This window comes from Heliangelus exortis, chromosome 3 (genome assembly GCF_036169615.1).
Source record: "Heliangelus exortis chromosome 3, bHelExo1.hap1, whole genome shotgun sequence".
Lineage (NCBI taxonomy): Eukaryota > Metazoa > Chordata > Aves > Apodiformes > Trochilidae > Heliangelus > Heliangelus exortis.
Window position 1 is genome coordinate 98,105,127 of NC_092424.1, and position 17,857 is coordinate 98,122,983.

Sequence of the window (17,857 nt, forward strand, 5' to 3'; positions counted from 1 at the left end):
CGCCGCTCAGTGGCCAACTGGGGCAGGAGCGTCACACGAGGGCACCCCGAGATGCCATCCCTTAAGAAAATTTTAAAATAAAGCCCGCAGCGCGGCACCCCGGGGGAGGCTACCGCCGCCGCCCCCCGTGCCCTGTGGGGAGCAGCGCAGGGGGTAGTCCGGGGAACCCCGGGATCCTCACGACATTCCCGTCGCCGCCGCCAGGGAGCGACGCTGTGCCCGGCGCTGCGGAGCAGAGCGGACGCTTCAAAGCGGGCGGCAGCGGCGGCGGCGCGGCGGTTAATGGCGCCCGCCCAGCTGCGGCCCGCCCGCCCCCGCCCGCCCCTCCGCCCCCGCCCCCGCCGAAGAAAAGCGCCCGGGAGCGGCTCCCGTCGCGCACATTTGGGTTCCGCGGCTGACGGTGGCGCGGTGTGGGAGGGGTAAACAGCTTGAGACCATGCCTGGGGTGGCGGCACGGCCGCCCTGCCGCGGCTCTGTGGGATAGCGCGGGGCGCCGCGCACCTTCCGCGGGCAGAGGCGGTATCGGCAGGGTAAGGAGTCCTGGGCAGCGGGTGGGGGGCAGCCGACCGCAGCAGGAGGGGTGTGGCCCGGGGTCAGGGTTTCTTCGCCGAGCCCCGGGACAAGGGTTGTCCCTGCTCCCCGCCGCGCCGGGGCACCCACATCCCCTTACGGCGAGGGCTGTGCCTGGCGCGTCCTCCGCTGGCGGGCGGCGGGCCTCCTCCGGGCGGCGGGCCTCCTGCCGGGGCGGCTGGAAGGGCAGAAGCAAGGCTGCTTCTGATGCTGGTGGATCTCTGATCCCGGGTGGCTGCTCCCGGCACCCAGCGCCAGCCACTCCGGTGCATGCACCTCGCCGGCGAGGTGGGGTGTCTGTTGGAGGGCGGGGGACGCTGGGTTTGGGGAGCGGTACCCGCCGGTAAGGGGGAGCATGGCAGATCACGGGCTGCCGGAGTGTAAAAGGTGCTGCCGGCTGTGCGGCTTCCAGCGCGTATGGTCGGGCACGTAATGAAAACAATTACAATATTGTGTGTTTTCTGTTCTGTGACTTCCATAAATGAGCTAAAGCTTTTTGAAACGGTTCCCCACCTTGGAGTGCAACAGTCGCTCTTGGAGGGGGTAGCAAAAATAAGGGGGTGTGTGGACTGACATCCATCGCCAATGTTGTCAGATGCAAGCAAAGTGTGCAGTTTGGAGAGAAATTGGTTTGTTTGGGTTGCAGGGGTAGAAGAAGTAAGAGTAGAACTCTTTTTTTTTCATGCTTGTAATTTATTTTTCTTCCCTCACTGCGATTAAGAGGTGCTACTCACTGAGGTTTTTTTGAGATGTTGAACTAAAAAATACGTATAATACTGGCGTTGTCTTCCACCTCCTGGATGTCAATGCAGTTTTAAATCAAGGGTATCTTATTCCTGAGAAATCAGGCCCTGTATCGCTCTGTGTTACTGCTTCTACAGGGCAGGAATAGGGAGTGTTTAGTGGGGCACGCTGGTGGAAGAAGATACAAGCTGTTTGAATTTCCACTGTATTCTTGGAAATACTGTCATTTCTGTCCAGGAACGTGTTATTCTCTGTTCTACAGAAAGCATGAATGTCAGTTTATAAATAGATCCATTTGTTTATATTGGTCCCGTGTAGCCAAACAACCGTTTACATTGTGAAATAGATTGCTTCATTCTCTATTAGCTTATCAGGGCTGCCCCAGGAGTGGCAACAGCTGAAGTTATTACAATGTTCCTGGGCAGAGTGCTACTGGAGAGATTGTATCAGGAGTTCCGAGGCAAATTCCGGGGTTGCTGCCCTTTCTGTTCGCTGGTGTGCGCTTCCGTTCTAGGCAGGAGGTGTAATGAAGGAGGGAAGGGTGTCTGAGGATGTGGTTTGCTGAGGGGCCTATTTGTGCCTTTACAGAAAATACCTGTTTGTACTTCGATGAGATTTCATAGAGGAGTGAATTTACATGTCCGTCTTCTGGTAGTGTTAGGCCAGCAGTCAAAGTGACTTTGCATGAAGTTTGTTATATACCCAGGAGAAGCAAGACCAAATGTGAAAAGTGGTGGTGATGAAAATTTTTACTTTTGCTTAGGAGCTGTGTGAATAAGAGGGTTTTTTTTTTTTTTTTTTTGCTTGTTTGTTTCCAGGATAAAGTTTTATTCCTTTACTCCTCCTTTCCCTAGCCATCATGTCTCATTATCCTCTTGTGCAATCTGTACATTGTTCATGAGGGGGAGAAACCATCTGTGATTGAAATATGAGTACAGTGATGGATATTTCAATATGATATAGCTATTTTGAATGAGAAATCCTGTAGGATCTCACCCTCCCAAATTTTCTCCAGTTCCTATTTTAGCAGCTGCTAGATCAAATCTTGTTTGTCATCTGCAGTTATTATAGATTTTTGCCCTTGAAGTACAGTCAAGTATTGTAATTTATCTTCACTTGCAATCTGAATTTTGCATATTCCAGTATGTTAAGGCTATAAAAGTGTACTAAAGGACTATGTGTTTATTTGCTGTTTATTCTACAGGTTTTTTCCAGTACTGCATTCTAAGTCTGTCACATTTTCTGTGTGTTTCTTTTTTTGTAACTTATGACAACTTTCCCTCCATTTAAGCCAAAGGACAAGGCTGCTGTCTTAACCATGAATTTTGGCTGTGGTGCTGTACTGAGGATATGAATGGCTTCAGTGTATCTGCTGTCTTTACAGGAATGCTCTCATAGGCTGGCAGAAAACAGTTGTTTGCCTTCTCAGTGCTGATTCAAGGAAAAATAGCAACTCTGATCTTCCTGCAGCTTCATATGTGTAAGAAGACCCTTTTTCTTCCACTGATGTAGCAGGGGACTTGGGACCTGCTACATTTCTCACCATGCTTCCTGTGGATTAGTATTAACAGTTAGGCAGCGGAGTGAGTGGTCTATGGTTTGATTAGGGGCTGTGCTTCTAACTATTACATTTGGTGTCTGGAGTAACAAAAAGGAAATGGAAAACAAATGCAAACTAACCCACCGCTCAGTTTGAATGGTTTAGCAATTCTGCTGTGTTTAACAGACTGTGGTCAGCTGTTCTTTTAGTAAGACAGCATCCTTTTCTATTCTGCTTTGCAAAAAAGGAGCTCAATCTTCATCTTTCTCTGACATTTTGAAGATGTGCAGACAAAAAAAAGATCATAATGATAATTTCTGGTTTTCAGTTTTTCAATTCTGATGGCTGGGATGGAGGAGTGTTGAAAATTACTCCTCTGGCTGCATGCTGCAAATTAATGAGTGATTTTTTTTTTTTTTTTTTTTTTCCTTTCATAATCAGATGAGAAGATGAGATCAGAGTTGCTTACAGTTTTTCTGCATATGCAGTTAGTGAATACTGGAGCTGGCAGTGCTAGCACAAAATGGTTTTCAAATATCTTGAATGTTTGCTGATGATGTCATTTATGGTGGTGACACCATAAGCTTCCTGTCTCAAAAAGGCTGGAGAAAATGAGGAACAAAGAAAGTGAACCAATGTGCCTGGTAGTTTGGTTTACTGTTAGGAAAAAATTCTCATCAGATTTATCTAGTCTTGGCAAGGTTTTTTTTTTCCTTTTTATAGCCTCATTGTCATATTTTCATTGAATAATAGGAAGTGAGTGGTAGCTTGTTGCATTAAAATACTTTGCTCTTATTCTTCAGGTACCACTATGACAATTTAATACAACTACTTACAGTTTATGTTGAATAGAAATGGCTTATGACTGAAGAAATGGATTAGAGCTTATCTAATACAACCTTTTCATCCCATACAATATCCAAATGATATCTGAAATACTTGGCAATGAAGATGGGTCTTGCAGGTTGTCTGGAAGATAACTGCTGACTTAGCTGATTCAGGCATAATTTTTTTTGCTATAGAAAAGTGTTCAACTTCATTTACACTGATCACAGCTTTGCTTGTGAGCAGCTAAGTTCCAAATTTTTGGAGTCTTTATGTTTATTCTTGACTTTCACTTGGAAGTTTTAATGGCTTGTGTTCCTGGAGCATTGAGGTTATTTCCTTTTATCATAAAACTACATAACAAACTATGGTCTGTGAAAGTTGTCACTGTGGTTTTTGGAGAAATTATTAGCTGAATTGCTGTCACCCCAGCTCCAGCCTCTAATAAATAGGTCATCTGCAGCATAGGAATTGAGAAATACCCAACAACTGTTGCACACATCTAGCTTCTAAAAAGGACTTTTGATATTTATCTAGTGAGGAATATGAAGACAAGTGTAGGAAAATAACATTTCAGTATTGGCCCACCATAATGTGTTATATGACCAGCTTCTTTCTATGCTTATTATTTCTGCTATCGCTGTTTACAAAACAGGGTGCTTCATGTTTTATTGCTGGTGAGGATCCCTAGAGAGGAGACAATGTGTGAATTTCTACACATCACAGATGATCTCCTTTTATCTATTGTTATATGTGTATATGTGTGTGTGTGTGAATATATATACATATAAATATATATATAATGTTAAAATATTATATAACATGTTATATATAAGTACTTTTTTAACTCTTCAATTTTATAAAGTGATGTCTACTAGGGGGTGGATCTGGCAAAATTGTCAGAGTGATTGCATACAGTCCCACCCACACTGGCTTTCCTGAAGCACTGGTTATTATCACTTCTGAAGTCTGTCTTTTTCTCAGCACATTGCCCTTCAGGTATAACTTTTCCAGATTTGGACATGCTGACAATGACATTTTAATTTTCCCAAGCAGTGCAGGCTTGGTGTAGACTCTTCCTGTTGCAAGTTATTTCTATGCACAAATTGTGGCAGACCCATGCAGCCTGTTCCTAGTGGGGTAGGTGAGGTGGGAAGGTCAGATTATTGAATCATAGAATCACAGAGTGGTTTGGGTTGGCCCTTCAAATATTTTCTAGTGCAACTCCCCGTCCATGGGCAGGGAGGTCTTTCTCTATATCAGGCTGCTGAAAGCCCCATACAACCTGATCCTGAGCAATTCCAGTGATGAGGAATCTGGGGCTAATTTTTTTGGAGGGAGTACTTAAAAGGATCTTTCTGGCACATCAGTCTTTCTGTTCTTACCATAGATGATCCTGCTAGATGACTGCTGAAGGTACACATGCAGTGCAATCCCCAGAGTGAGGATGGTGGATCTGCTGTGGCCCTGAGCCTGCAGTCTGGGCAGATGTTCTAGCTTGAAGCGCTTCTGGGTAATTCCCAGCTGTTGCCACATACCCAGGGTGTTCCATGGCATCATCCCTCACCCTGAGGAGCAATTGGCACTTGGTTGCCAGGCAGGGCTGCCTACCTATAGTGACTGTGCCTACCTATAGTGTGGTGGTGCAGATGCACAGAGCTGGCTCCATGCCTAAATGCCTCCTCCTGGGGATCATGCCATATTGCTTAGGGCAACTATTTTTCTGGGCTTGATGCTTTACATGATGGTTATGTCCTCTTAGGAGGAAAAACTGTTATTTACTTCTGATTTTCCTCCTGTTCCTACTTATGGAAACAGCTTTCTCTTCATCTGTCTATATTAGTACTAAGGAATGCATCCATCCAGAGGGAATGAGAGCAATGCTCTTTGACGTGCGTGGTCAGGCTTATTTCTACAGTGCAATCCTGTAACAGTGACTGCAAATTCAAGACCAATCTATTTGCAGACAGTGTATATATATTTTTAGCCTGTTCTTCTGAGAAAATAGAGATCACATGCAATTCTTCCTGTGAATGTCTTTCACTCTTGCTCTAATAACTTGTAAACCTTTTGACCAATTCCAGTTAAATTTGAGAGGGGTAGAAGCTTATCTCCAATAAACCTACAAATTTTCTGGCAGTACCCAGCCTAAACAGATGGAGAGGTGCCTGCTGAAGGAGAGCTTGCATTCTGAACTCTTTATGCAACTTTGACACACATTCCTAGGACACTGGATTTTAGCAGCTCAGTTGCTTACGAATCAATTTACATTGTGCTCCTATTTTTTGATCTGTCATTTGCTTAATTGCTGGCCTAACATTACACCCTGACATGACCTTATCTCAAATTAGACTGTTAATTCCTCTTTGGATATTTTTGTAACAATTTTGATTATGGAGGAAGAGCAAGTGTTTAATCTTTAACCCCAAGTAGCCTTATAATATCACAGAAATGGCATGATGAAAAAGGAAAGGCTCATGGTTTCTTTTAAACATTGTTATGATATATAAAGAATGATACAATTTTTCTGGTTTTGTGATTTCTTGAAATAATTATTTTAATTATTTTAATTATTTTCCTCTAATAATTTTGTCTTGTAATTCTTTAGACACTCAGAAATTATTAAGATTCCTGCATTGTCTTTTGTATTGTTCCCTAAATGGAGCATATTGCTTGGTAGGACACAAACTTGAACAGTTCAGTCTTATTTCAGTATTTCTGATCTTTATTGTTTCTTTATAAAAATACTCTGTTGTGACCCTTTCAGTTAGCAGATCACTCTTGAACATCAACATCTGTTAAATACATCCTATAGTCTTCTGTTTGTTTCTTCATGCTGCTTTGATGTTCTACCATTACCTTCCTTCATGTATAATGTGTTTCTTGTCATGCATTTGGAGCCTAGAGGAGAAAACACCTACACTTATTTTCTGTAGGTTACTTATGCATTACTTTTATCTTTGGTGTGTACTGCTATTACTTTTGAGAAAAAAGTGCTGACCAAATGTACGCAATGATGATGTATAAAGTATGTTGGTTTTGTGGAGAGGCAGTTCCTATTTAAATTTAAAAAAAATCCAACCCACAACTTGTGTTCTGATCCTTTTTTAAAATTTTTTTTTTCCTGATTCTATTTGTGCTTCTCATATTCGTCAACATCTTAAATTTTGGGAGACTTGCAGATTACATCTCTCTCTATTTTAAATAATTAGGTTAGGCTTGAGTCGGTGTCTTTGGTTCATGCAGTGGTGTTTTGGAAGCAGGAAGGGGCGTGAGGGAGAAGGAGCACAGGAATGTCTCCTGTGAGATGCTGCTGGAAGCTCCCCAGGTTCCAATCCCTGCCCTGCCTTTGGCCAAGGCCAAGTAGATATGGGAAGCTGGATGTGCCTTTGCAAGTAACATAGTCAAGAAAGAGAAAATTAAACTGCAAAATAATATGAAAAAAAAGAAACCTGAAGAGGAGAGGAGGAGAAGATGAGACTAGTGCCAGGGTAAAGACACCAAGGTCAATGGGGAAAAGGTGCCCAAGCAGAGATTTCCCCACAGCCTGTGGTGAGATGGAAGCTGTTCCCCTGCAACCCATGGAGGAGCATGGTGCAGCAGTCCCCAGGAGGAATGGTGGAGCAGTCCTTGAAGGATCACAGTGGGGTAAATGTAGATTTATAGCCCCTGAAGTGTCACAGTGGGCAGTTGAGAAGAAGCACCCTATGCAGGATTGCAGAGAGGGGCAGATGTGGATCTTCAGCTGTGTAGGACCCCCTGCCAGAGAAGGTGACTGTTCCCAAAGCAGACCATGACTGTGGGCAGCCCAGGCTGGAGCAGTCTGTTCCTGAGGGGCTGCATCTGGTGAAAAGGACTCATGCTGGGAGGGGTTCTTGCAGAGCTCTCTCCTGGGAGAGGGAGCCAGTGTTGGTAGTGGGGGAAGAATGTGAGGAGTCTCCTCCCTGAAGAGGAAAGAGTGGCAGACACAACATGTGGTGAACTTACCCTAGCCTCCGTGCCTCCCCCCCCCCCAATTTCTCTGTCCCCCTGTGATGCTGAGGGGGAGACAAGAGTAATCTGGACCCAGGAAGAAGAGAGGGTGGGGGGAGAAGGTATTAGATCTGGCTATTTTTTCCTTTCTTCTTTTAGATTAAATTTGTGGGGTTTTTTTCCTTAAGTTGAATTTGTCTGTTTTTTTCCTGTTACTGTAACTGGGGAATTAAATCCTCCCTATCCTTGTCTTAACAAGCCTTAAGGTGGATTTTCTCCTCCCTGTCCCATGGTGGGGGTGGGGGTGAGTAAATAGAGGCCTGGCTGATACTGGCTCAGCCTAAACCATGATCATCATTATTTCCTAATGCTCTGTGTGTGTGTGTGTGTGTCACTTTCCAGCAAAGCTGTAGTGAAGACATCCATTAGGTTTCTCTAGCTGCATCTGGAAAGTTGGGAAAGGTAGGATAACCACAATCACTGCTTTGGGCTGCCTGTGCCAGCTCGGATGAGCTGTTGGTGCTCATTGCATCTCAATGTTTGGTCTCAGTGGACCATGGAGACCAGACTTGGTGGCTATGCAGGCAGGAACAGTGCAAGTGTGCTGCTGGAGATGCCTGGGAGGATGCAGGAGGGCTCCTGGTGGCTCAGGGACAACTTGGGAATGTGTGTATGGGTCAAGCAGGTTTGGAATCTGATGGATTTCAGCTTGCTTCTAAGGCCAAGCTGCAGTCATAGCCTTTGTGCCTCAAAAAGCTGCAGGTAAAACAGACCAGGCAACTCTTCCTGTTAATCACTGAGAGGTGAAACCTGCTAAGGCTCTTAAGCAAAATGTGGTGGTGAACTTTGTCGTTGCTACATATGTTGACACTGACCACTTCCTAAGGGTGCAGTGTGCACTATCTCATCTGCAGCTCTGAAGGTAAATAGATAAAAGCCTTGTAAGTTCATGGGTTTTCATCTGTTCATACTCAGCTGCAAGATGTAAATTTATCTTGTGTCTCCAATCTAGTTTGTTTTTCCTTATCTTGTGACATGCAGTGCCCAGCCTTATGAAAGGTTCTGCTGGGAGCATTTGTTCTGTATGAGGCTTGCACTATGCAGTGATGCTGACCCTAGGACCTGTCCATGCTATTGCTGACTCCAGTAAATCTTTCTGGTTGTGCCCCGGGCTTTGGATCCAAGGGAGCCATTCCACACAGGGTGAGTTCATCCTTATCTCCACTGCAGTTTCTTGCCTCAACTGCTGCCTGAGCAAATACTGTCAGAGCTTGACTTGCATTGAATTGCTTCAGTCACTGGGCATCAGCTCTTGTGGTGCTCAGGTAACCTCCCATATTTATCTCCTTTCTTCCATGATGTCACGTCCCACTGTGGCAGAAGGATCAGCCACACATTCCACGTGCATTTGTCTGGAAATCTATTCTCAAATATCTTGTCAAAGACTGTGTTTTTTTCAGGTAAAATGCATAGTTTCTGCTTATATATTCTTGTCTCCTTTGCATCTCTGAAGAGATAACCCATTTCTCTTCCATCTTTTGTCCCAGGTTGACATTGCCTTTGAAAAATTAGTTCAGAGGGAGCTGCAATGTAGTTCTAGCTTCACATTAGATATTTAGCTTAAAATCAACTTATGACAAATCCTTGGACAACTCATAAATCCAAAGAATGTGATAGTCTTTTTAGCAAACTGTCAGTTAGTGCTAAATATTTTCACCAGTCACTTCACATTTCCATTAGCTCTTTTAACAGCTGAAGTTCACAGATTAACATGAAATCTAATATTTACAGCTATGTTCTGTATTTCAGTTCAGATTACTGCTATGGAGACTTACTGTAATTGCAGGTAAATGTGGGGTTTTTTTGTTTTGGGCTTTATTGATTCTGTTATCTTGTCCTCTACTGTTCTACTGTACTGGTCTCCAGACCACTGCAGGTCTGTTCTTCTTGCCTTTCATTAATGGGACCCATTGCTTTTGGGTGGGATGATTCAACATAGCGGCCAAATGTAAGGAAGAATCAGTCATGTCCCTTCATTGTGCTAATAATAGTATAGTAACATTTTTCTGGCAGGCAACACTGCTGCTTGTGGAACCTACAGAAGGGATTTCTAGAAGGGCAGCAGGGTCATTCAGGATATCTGGTTTTTATTCTCTCTTTAGGATCTTTCCCTGTGCAGCTTACAGCTTTACTTCTCATCCCTTGAGACTGACTCAGTTTCATTGAAATAACTTCTAACTGTGGTATTATCTAATTCTGATCTTGAACTGTGGATGACAAAAACAATGGAGGTTTTTTGAGAGGGAAAAAAACCATGAACCACTACAAAACAACCAACACCCAACACTTCCCCCTTCTCTCCCCATTTTAATGCAATCCTTGGTATAGTATTAGTATAACTACAACTCAGAGTGCCACAGTAAAACAATATGTGCATGTGCACTTCAGGATATTCTGTCAAAGTCACCTCAACTAATGTGAAAATCCGCTTGTCTTCTAAACACTAAGGGAGCTTTCATTAGATTCCCTTAACATGGGTGACATGGGAGTTGTCCAGTCCTACTGGTTATGGAGATTTTCAAGAATTCATAATATCAGGTATCTGATGTGAAAGAGAAAAGCTTTGTTCTCCTCAAAAAAAAAAAAAAATATCTTGAAGTATATATACTTGAAGTATACTAAAAGGAAAGATACTAGAAATCTGTTAGTCGCATTAGTGTTTAGATCTTTTGTAGCTTAAAGATTTCTGATAAATGTTTTATGGACTTTGTTTTTTTGTTTTTTTTTTTTCTTTAATGTTTGCAAATTAAGAAGCTGGTAACACTGGGGGAGGAGGTCTGAAGCAAACCAAGAAAATAACCTTTAAGTAGAGCATAACTTAATTGCTCCAGAAACAGCAGCCCTATCTTCAGTGTAACTGCCTGCCAAACTGGCCTATCCAAAACTGCTAGGAAGTCAAAATGTCCCATTCCTTCACATAGGAGGCTGCCCTGGGAGGGCAAGAGTAAAAGCAGCACATGGGATATAAGGCTGTGGGGTCAGTGTTTGTCTGGTGGAAGAGATCATCTTATATGACATATGGGGAGCTGAGCCTAATGTGACTAACCCAACTCTTAACAGGTATTTGGAGTCCTGATTGAGAAAATGGAAGATATCTGTGCACTTGCAAGTTCATGGAAGTCTTCAGGGAGTTAGTATTGGTCAGCAAGGAGGTCCTCCAAGAAACACATGGGAAATATTGGTTACGGGAGGTGTAGATGAGAGCTTAGGTGTCTCATGTCAGCAAAAGTCTTTGTCTGCTGTCCAAATGTTCCAGTGTTTGGGTGGGAGAAAATCAGAAGTTCCTCAGCAGGTTCCCTCCCATATGTTCCTGAGAACATTAATTATTTCTGTGACAATATGCAGAACTCTAGTACAAGAAAATCTTAACTGCTGTAACATGACAGTAAGAAAATTTAAAATACTTATGTTCCTATTTGTTATGGACATCTTATTTCTGAATATATACCTCATAAATAATCACGTCATGTTTTGATGCCTTGTAAATGCTCAAGTGGCCTTCATGGTAACACTATCTCCTGTGATTGCATCATTATATGCCTAGGGAATCAAATTGACTTCTAAACTGGGGTGGCTCCTGCTGTTCAAACTAATACATGCCAACAGTGGCAGGAAGTCTGCAGGGATCAGAAAAGATTCCTTGATTTGCCTGAACTTTTTTATAAATATACTGTTCTTGTTTTCTCTAAAAAAGGAGTTACTTTTCATAATAATAAAAAAACATCTCCCAGTTTAGTTTTTATTATTTCCTACTCAGAAGCCATTCAGTACACTGGAACAAGGAAATGAGGATATTTTGAAATAGGGACACTTTGTATAAATTACTTAAATTCTTGCTGGTATTTCCTATGGATATTAAATCTTAATGCATATAATGGAGCTGTCAAGGAAAACATGACATGAGTTCCTCAGAAAATAATAATGTAAATATATCAGTTATCCTCTCAATGTAGCATGCACATGTCATCTATTCCAGGGAAGTACAACATACAAAGCACACACATGCAGATTGAACTCAGGATAATCTGTCTCTAAATGAACAAGAACATTGGGCATCTGATGGTATATCTTAAAAGGGGGTGAACTCTTACCATGTAAAGACTGGGTGTGCCTGAAAATGAGTAAGCAGTAGTGTATGACAGGGAAGATGAATTATTTCAGAGCCTTCTCAGAGGATTGTGTGCTGTTAGCCATGGAGGCAGCCAGGCTGAATGGAGACCTTTGAGTACTGTGGTGTTATAAATTACAGCATCGCATGCCATGTTAGAAATGAATAGCAGCACACACAGAGAAAGGGTTGTGTACCCTGTGTACAGAGCTGTGTTTTCCTTCCTGACAATTTTTGTTCAGCTCATTCCCAGCTTTTATGTTCTCTCCCTTTGTGTGTCAGAGAGGTGTTTGGTTGGTTGGCTTGGTTTTGAAGCTACATGGAAAACTTGAGGTCAAACTGAAGGCAACTCACATATAAAATTCCATTTTGAGACTCTCCTCTCAACTGATACAACATCATTGGCAAATGTGCTAATACAACACAAGATGCAGGAGAAGAGCAATGACTGTTTTGGTACAGTTCTAACCCAAGAGGAGCAAGGAGAGTATCCTCACAAAGTATTGAGGTTACAGGGAATATGATTGGGGATAATACCAAATTCTTGCCTTCTCTTATACTTTTGTTTTGATGGTGTAGCTCGCTGCCAATCAGCAGAGATCAAAGCATTTAAAGTCTGTTCCTCTGCCTGTAGACTACAAAATGTGGTTGTACCTCTGTCCCATGTTGTGTGGACATCTTGTGGCCTGAAAGGAGTTGCACTGTGTGTTTGTCTTCACATGGTCAATCTCTTGTGTGTTCATGTTTCAAGTGGGAATGCACGTGCTTCACGACTGCAGGAATGTGAATCTAGAGCATTGAAAATGAAAATTTCCTTCATTAAAAAATGTCTTTTTTTCCCCAGTAAAATGCTTTATGTTTCAGAGTATCTGAGATGACCTTCTCTGCTCCCTTGTGATATACTGTCAAAATGAGGTCACGTTAAATCTGTGGCATTCTTGGTCAGGCTCAACCTTTCCTTAGACTGCTGTTTAATTTTTCTCTAGTACTTCAAGTGAACAATAGCATTAGAATCTTTCCAAAAGAAGGAATTAAAAAATGGATTTATGTTTTCATACATATCTGAGGAATGGAAATTTCCTAAAATTTAGACTTTTTTACTCCACTCAGCACTTCCATCCAAATCAAATTATGTTAATATTTCTCTAAGAAACTAAAGTGGCAAGATATGTAGAGAAAATATGTTGAAAAAAATGCTGAGACTGTTCAAAGTGTTGTGTTACGGGGTGTCAAGGATGTCTATGCATAAATACACTCCAGACTGCTTAAGTCTGATACAGAAACAAACATATTATTATAAAGTTTATTGTTAAAGTGGAAAAGCAAACAAGTAACCAAAACAGTGCTTAATTCTGCTACAGTAGCTTCCTGGCAAGGCAAGGAAGCAAGCCAGCACAGTTAGGCAGCACCCTTATGCAGACAGTCCATTTAGGAGAGCCCTACCAGCCCACACATGCCTGAAATACTCTTGAGATGGAGAAGAAGGTAGGCATAGCACCTTCTGGGCATCCCCTGGAAATTCATCAGTGTGGAGATGTCCTCTCTCCCCTCCCCACCCAAGTACCCCCTTGTGTACCCTCATCAGATTCCATGCAGTAAGTGCTGGCCAATTGTCACAAGCCACTGACCAGCACTCACAGCGAGGACCCCAGCAGGCTTCTGATCCCGGTGGCTAACAGCAGTTCTTTCTTTGTGCAAGTTTGCTACCTTTCTGATACTAATGGGCAAGTTCCCACCCCTTTTAAACAATTGTTTAGCCACATCTGTTTTTATTCCCTTCTTCTTGTCACATAGACCTTTGTGCAACTATTCAGTATTTTCCCATCATCAGCATGACCATGGATCATCCCTCATCCCTTATACATGATGGGATATGCCTATCCCCTTTACAGGAATCCATTAAATAAACTTTAGTCATCAACTCTACTGCATTTGAAGATCATTTGGAAGGATTACAAAACCTTTTTCAGTAAAAATGCTTGTTTCATTATGTTAAGTGGGTTTTGATTGTTCTTCACTGGAGGGAAAAATAAATACAAGGAAGATGGTTTCCATTCCCATTTCTTAATGAGCTGGTGAGTATGGAGAGTTGTCTTTTCATGAAGGCTTAATTTCCTACTGTACATATTGTAGTAAACCTGATAGTTAATTCCAAATTAAGATCACCTCTTCTTAAAATTCTAAGGGCTTCTTTTGGAAGTGCATCCAGGAATTAGTAGAATAGTTATAAGAGGTTCAAGGCAAAGCCAATAATTAAATCATTTGGCCTATAATCTTAGAAATTTAATATTCCCCTTTTTTCAGCACGCAGAATCATATATTAGTATTAACAGATCTATTAAAAATACCTTTTATCACTATGGTTTCAGCTTTTCTGTCTTCATGAAATCATGTAGCTGCTTTCTGTAATAAGCTTTTAAAGAGCTTCCCATACCTGATATGATCTCATAAAAAGCATCTTATTGTCATGAACCAGACAGATGAATAACTGTACAGGTGTAACCTGAATAACACTTTCCAAGAGAAAATTATGTGGGATATTTAAACCCAAATGAAGGAGGGGAAGGATTGTGGTGGGTGGGGTAGCTTCAGACACTCCTCTGGAGAATCCATGGGAATTTCACCTCCTGGACTGAATGACAGTGGAGTTAGCTTGAAACAGCATGAAGGAGTTTTACCTAAAGGTCATATGCACTTTTCTCTTCATTAAACAGTACCCTTAAGTTCTGCTTAAGCATCTCAAGTTGTTGCTCTGTGTAACTTCTCTGGCACAGGGATCACTTGGCTTTGGTTGCCTCATGTAAATACCTTGTGCAGCACAAATTCCCTTTCATGAGTGTGTTGTGTCCCTGGCCCCTGCAGAGCCATTGCAGGGATTTCGTCTTTCAACCCAGAGTTCTTCCCCCTTTCCATAAAGGTGACGGTGTAGGACTGTGGAAATGCAGTCTCCTGACAAGGCTAAGGAGGCTGGTGAGGACACAGTGTTTTGCATAATTGCACATTGTCACCGCCATAAATAAAGGTGAGAATCCAAATCTGGAATTCCCTCTTGTGCAGATAACCTGTCAAACTTCATCTTTTTTTTTTTTTTTTCCATGTGTCCTTAATCTTTTTGTCCTTGGATCCTGTGGCTGCTGGGCCTGAGTAGCATCATCAGCCCTGACAGGATGAAATGGAGAGTTTCATGGCCATTTGTGCCTCCTAGCTACTGTTGGCTGACACAAAAAATAGATGAACCATGGGCTGTCACACATGTAGGGCAGATTCCACAGCCTGCCTTTCTGCATCTGTCACTGGTCCTGTGCTGAGCCTGACACAGGCTTCCTAATTCTGCCTGTCAGCTTGTGGCTCTGTACAATCGAGCTTTCTTGTTGGAAAAACCATTACAGCATGTCAGCAAAAGCATGCTGGGTGAATGGAGCAGCAGCTGACAGTGAAATATAAACAAGTACATGTCTGTGGGAAATAAACTGGGAATAAAGATGCTCCAGAAGGATTGGGCCTAGACCAGACACCGTTTAACAATTTCATTTATAACGTAGAAACTTGAAAGTAAAAAGGCAAGCCAATTATGCTGTTTATCATTCTGTCATTCCCAGTTTTTGATAAATAAGCAGTCACAAATTTTTTTTTTGTTTTTTGTTTTGTTTGTTTGTTTTGGTTTTTTTTTTTTGAAAACCTAACATGGCTATGGGCAGTGTGGCTGAATGTAGTAAGATTTCTCAGTGACAAGTTTTCTGGACATCCATAGCGTAGGAGACTGCATCCTGGAAAGCAGCAACCCTGCAAATGTTTTAAGGATCATTTTGGGTTAAGAATTTTAGTTTCACAATGCACCATTGCAATGAGAAGAGAGAGGGCTAATTTAATCCTTGGCAGATGGGTTTTATAAAAGAAACATTTTTCTTTTTGCATGACATTAATGACAGTAATACTCAAATTATGTATCTGGTCCTAGTTTTCACATCTTTAAAAGGTCTTTGAGAACTTACAGGAGGTATAAAAAAGGGCCTCAATAATTATTAGTGATGAAAAAAAAATCCTGGTAGTGATTTAATGTGGAAGGGGTGGGGTGAGAGAGCTTTTAATTCTTTTTTCCTTGCATTTGTTTTTTTGTTGGATCCCTGTTCAGTTAATTTTAGGACAGACTTCATCTTATCCAAAGACAAATGCCTAAAATGGGTTGAATTGATTGATCTGTTAGGTCCATGCCTGTGAAGTAGATTGCTCTGCTGGTGATGGAGGACAATGTCATGCTGATCAAAAAGAGGCAGCTGTCTCTTAAACACTGCTAAAAAAACCACAAACAAAAAATCAGGAAACAGAAGGTTAAAATTATGTAAGAAAGGTGATGTTTTTTGCATTAGTTAAATTGCAAAAAGATTTTAAATTGCTAGGATACATGCAGGAGTGATGACCATTGCTTATATCCCGTCAGAACTTCTTCAATTTTGTTGGTTGAAGCCCAAGAAAGAGGAAGATCTTGAGCACCTGCATGAGCATTTTTGTTGCCTGGGACATCAGAAGGAAAACTATCAATTTTACTTATATTATGTGTGTTCTTTCCAGAGGATTTAGACAGACAGATTCTTGCTGAATATCACGATCAGCCTTCAGGCTGGGTAGCTGACAGGATGCTGTCTAAGCAAGAAAGAACCTCTTGGGAAAGCCTTGTGTGGGAGGAGAGATAAGAGGTTTGTCTGACTCTGTGTAGAGCTTAACCTAGTAGCTGGTTATATCTGAGGAAATATCAGAGAGGAGAACTGAGATTTCCAGTTTGGATAAGGAGAGAGAGAGAGATGGAATAGGAGATAAATCTGAGATCTGTCTATAGAGAGGATAACTAAATTTCTGCAGCTGAAAGAGAGCAGGAAAGGCAAATGCTGTTGCTAAGTGAGTTCTTTCCTCAAGATCTTCCCTGCCTTTGAGAGACAGAAGTGGCGGAGAGTACCAGGAGGCTTCCTGGTGGAGTGGTTAGTGAAGTGCTGAGTGTGGGTTCTGGCAAGGGCAAGATTTGAGAGGATCAAAGAGGTCAGGAGATGCCCAAGCCAGATGAAGCTGATGCAATGACTGAGAGTACTGTTCACAACAAACTTTGTGCTAAGAAAGAAGGGCTGGAAGAACTGGAAATCATCTGTGGTAGAGCTGTAGGAGAGGAGTCTGCAGACAGCTTAAACACTAACCATACCCCAACAGTATGAGATGAGACTGAGCACCTCAGCTGTCTTAACAAGAAAGTGTCTTGTACTAATGTTCTTTTACTTTCTTTTTATTATTATTATTATTATTATTATTTATTTATTCTCCTCTTCCTCCCATTTAGGAAGTGACACTGTGTAAATTGACCTTGGTGGAGGCCCACCAAAGCTGCTCTGCTACTCCTCAGTACAATGAGGGAGGGTGATAAAATGGAAAAAAACCTTATGGTTTTGAGTGAAGCAAAGAGCAGGGAGAGATCACTCACCAGTTACCATCATGGACAAAACCAGACCTGACTTGCTGAAAAATTAATTTATCAATCAAACCAGAGTAGGTTATTGAGAAATAAAAGCAATCATAAAACCTTTCCCTCACCCTTCTTTTCAGGCTTAATTTCACTCCTAATCATTACATCCTCCCCCTGAGCAGGGCAGGGGGACAGGGAATGGGGTTTGTGGTCAGTTCATGACACCTTTTCTCTGCTGCTCCTTCCTCCTCAGAGGAGACTCCTCACAGTCTTGAGTGTAGGGTCCCCTCCCTAGGATACAGTACAGCATGAATTTCTCGGTCATTGTCAGTCCTTCCTACAGGCTTCCAGTTTTCACCAGCTCTTCAAGTATTTGTCCCTTCCACAAGGTTACAGGTTCTGCCAGCAAACCTGCTTCAGCATGAGCTCCTCTCTCCACAGCTCCTTTCAGGATCCTGCTCTAGTGTGGGCTTCCTACAGTGTCATATTGTCCTTTGGGCATCCAGCTGCTTTGGTACGAGGTCCTCCACGGGTTGTAGGTGGATATCTGCTCTGCCATGGACCTACATGGGCTGCAGGGGGAGAGACTGCC

At 42.3% G+C, this 17,857-nt stretch overlaps 1 protein-coding gene across 3 annotated transcripts in view; it reads left to right on the forward strand.

Annotated features, from left to right (window-relative positions):
• The first annotated feature begins 202 nt into the window (after positions 1–202).
• Positions 203–17,857, forward strand: part of RNF144A (ring finger protein 144A) — a 62,487-nt gene continuing 44,832 nt past the window's right edge. The window contains exon 1 of one of the 3 annotated variants that reach the window (XM_071741846.1): positions 203–530. The gene's annotated coding sequence lies outside the window, so the exon portion shown is untranslated. The remainder of the gene's footprint in view (positions 531–17,857) is intronic. The other 2 variants (XM_071741847.1, XM_071741848.1) reach the window with 2 other exon arrangements.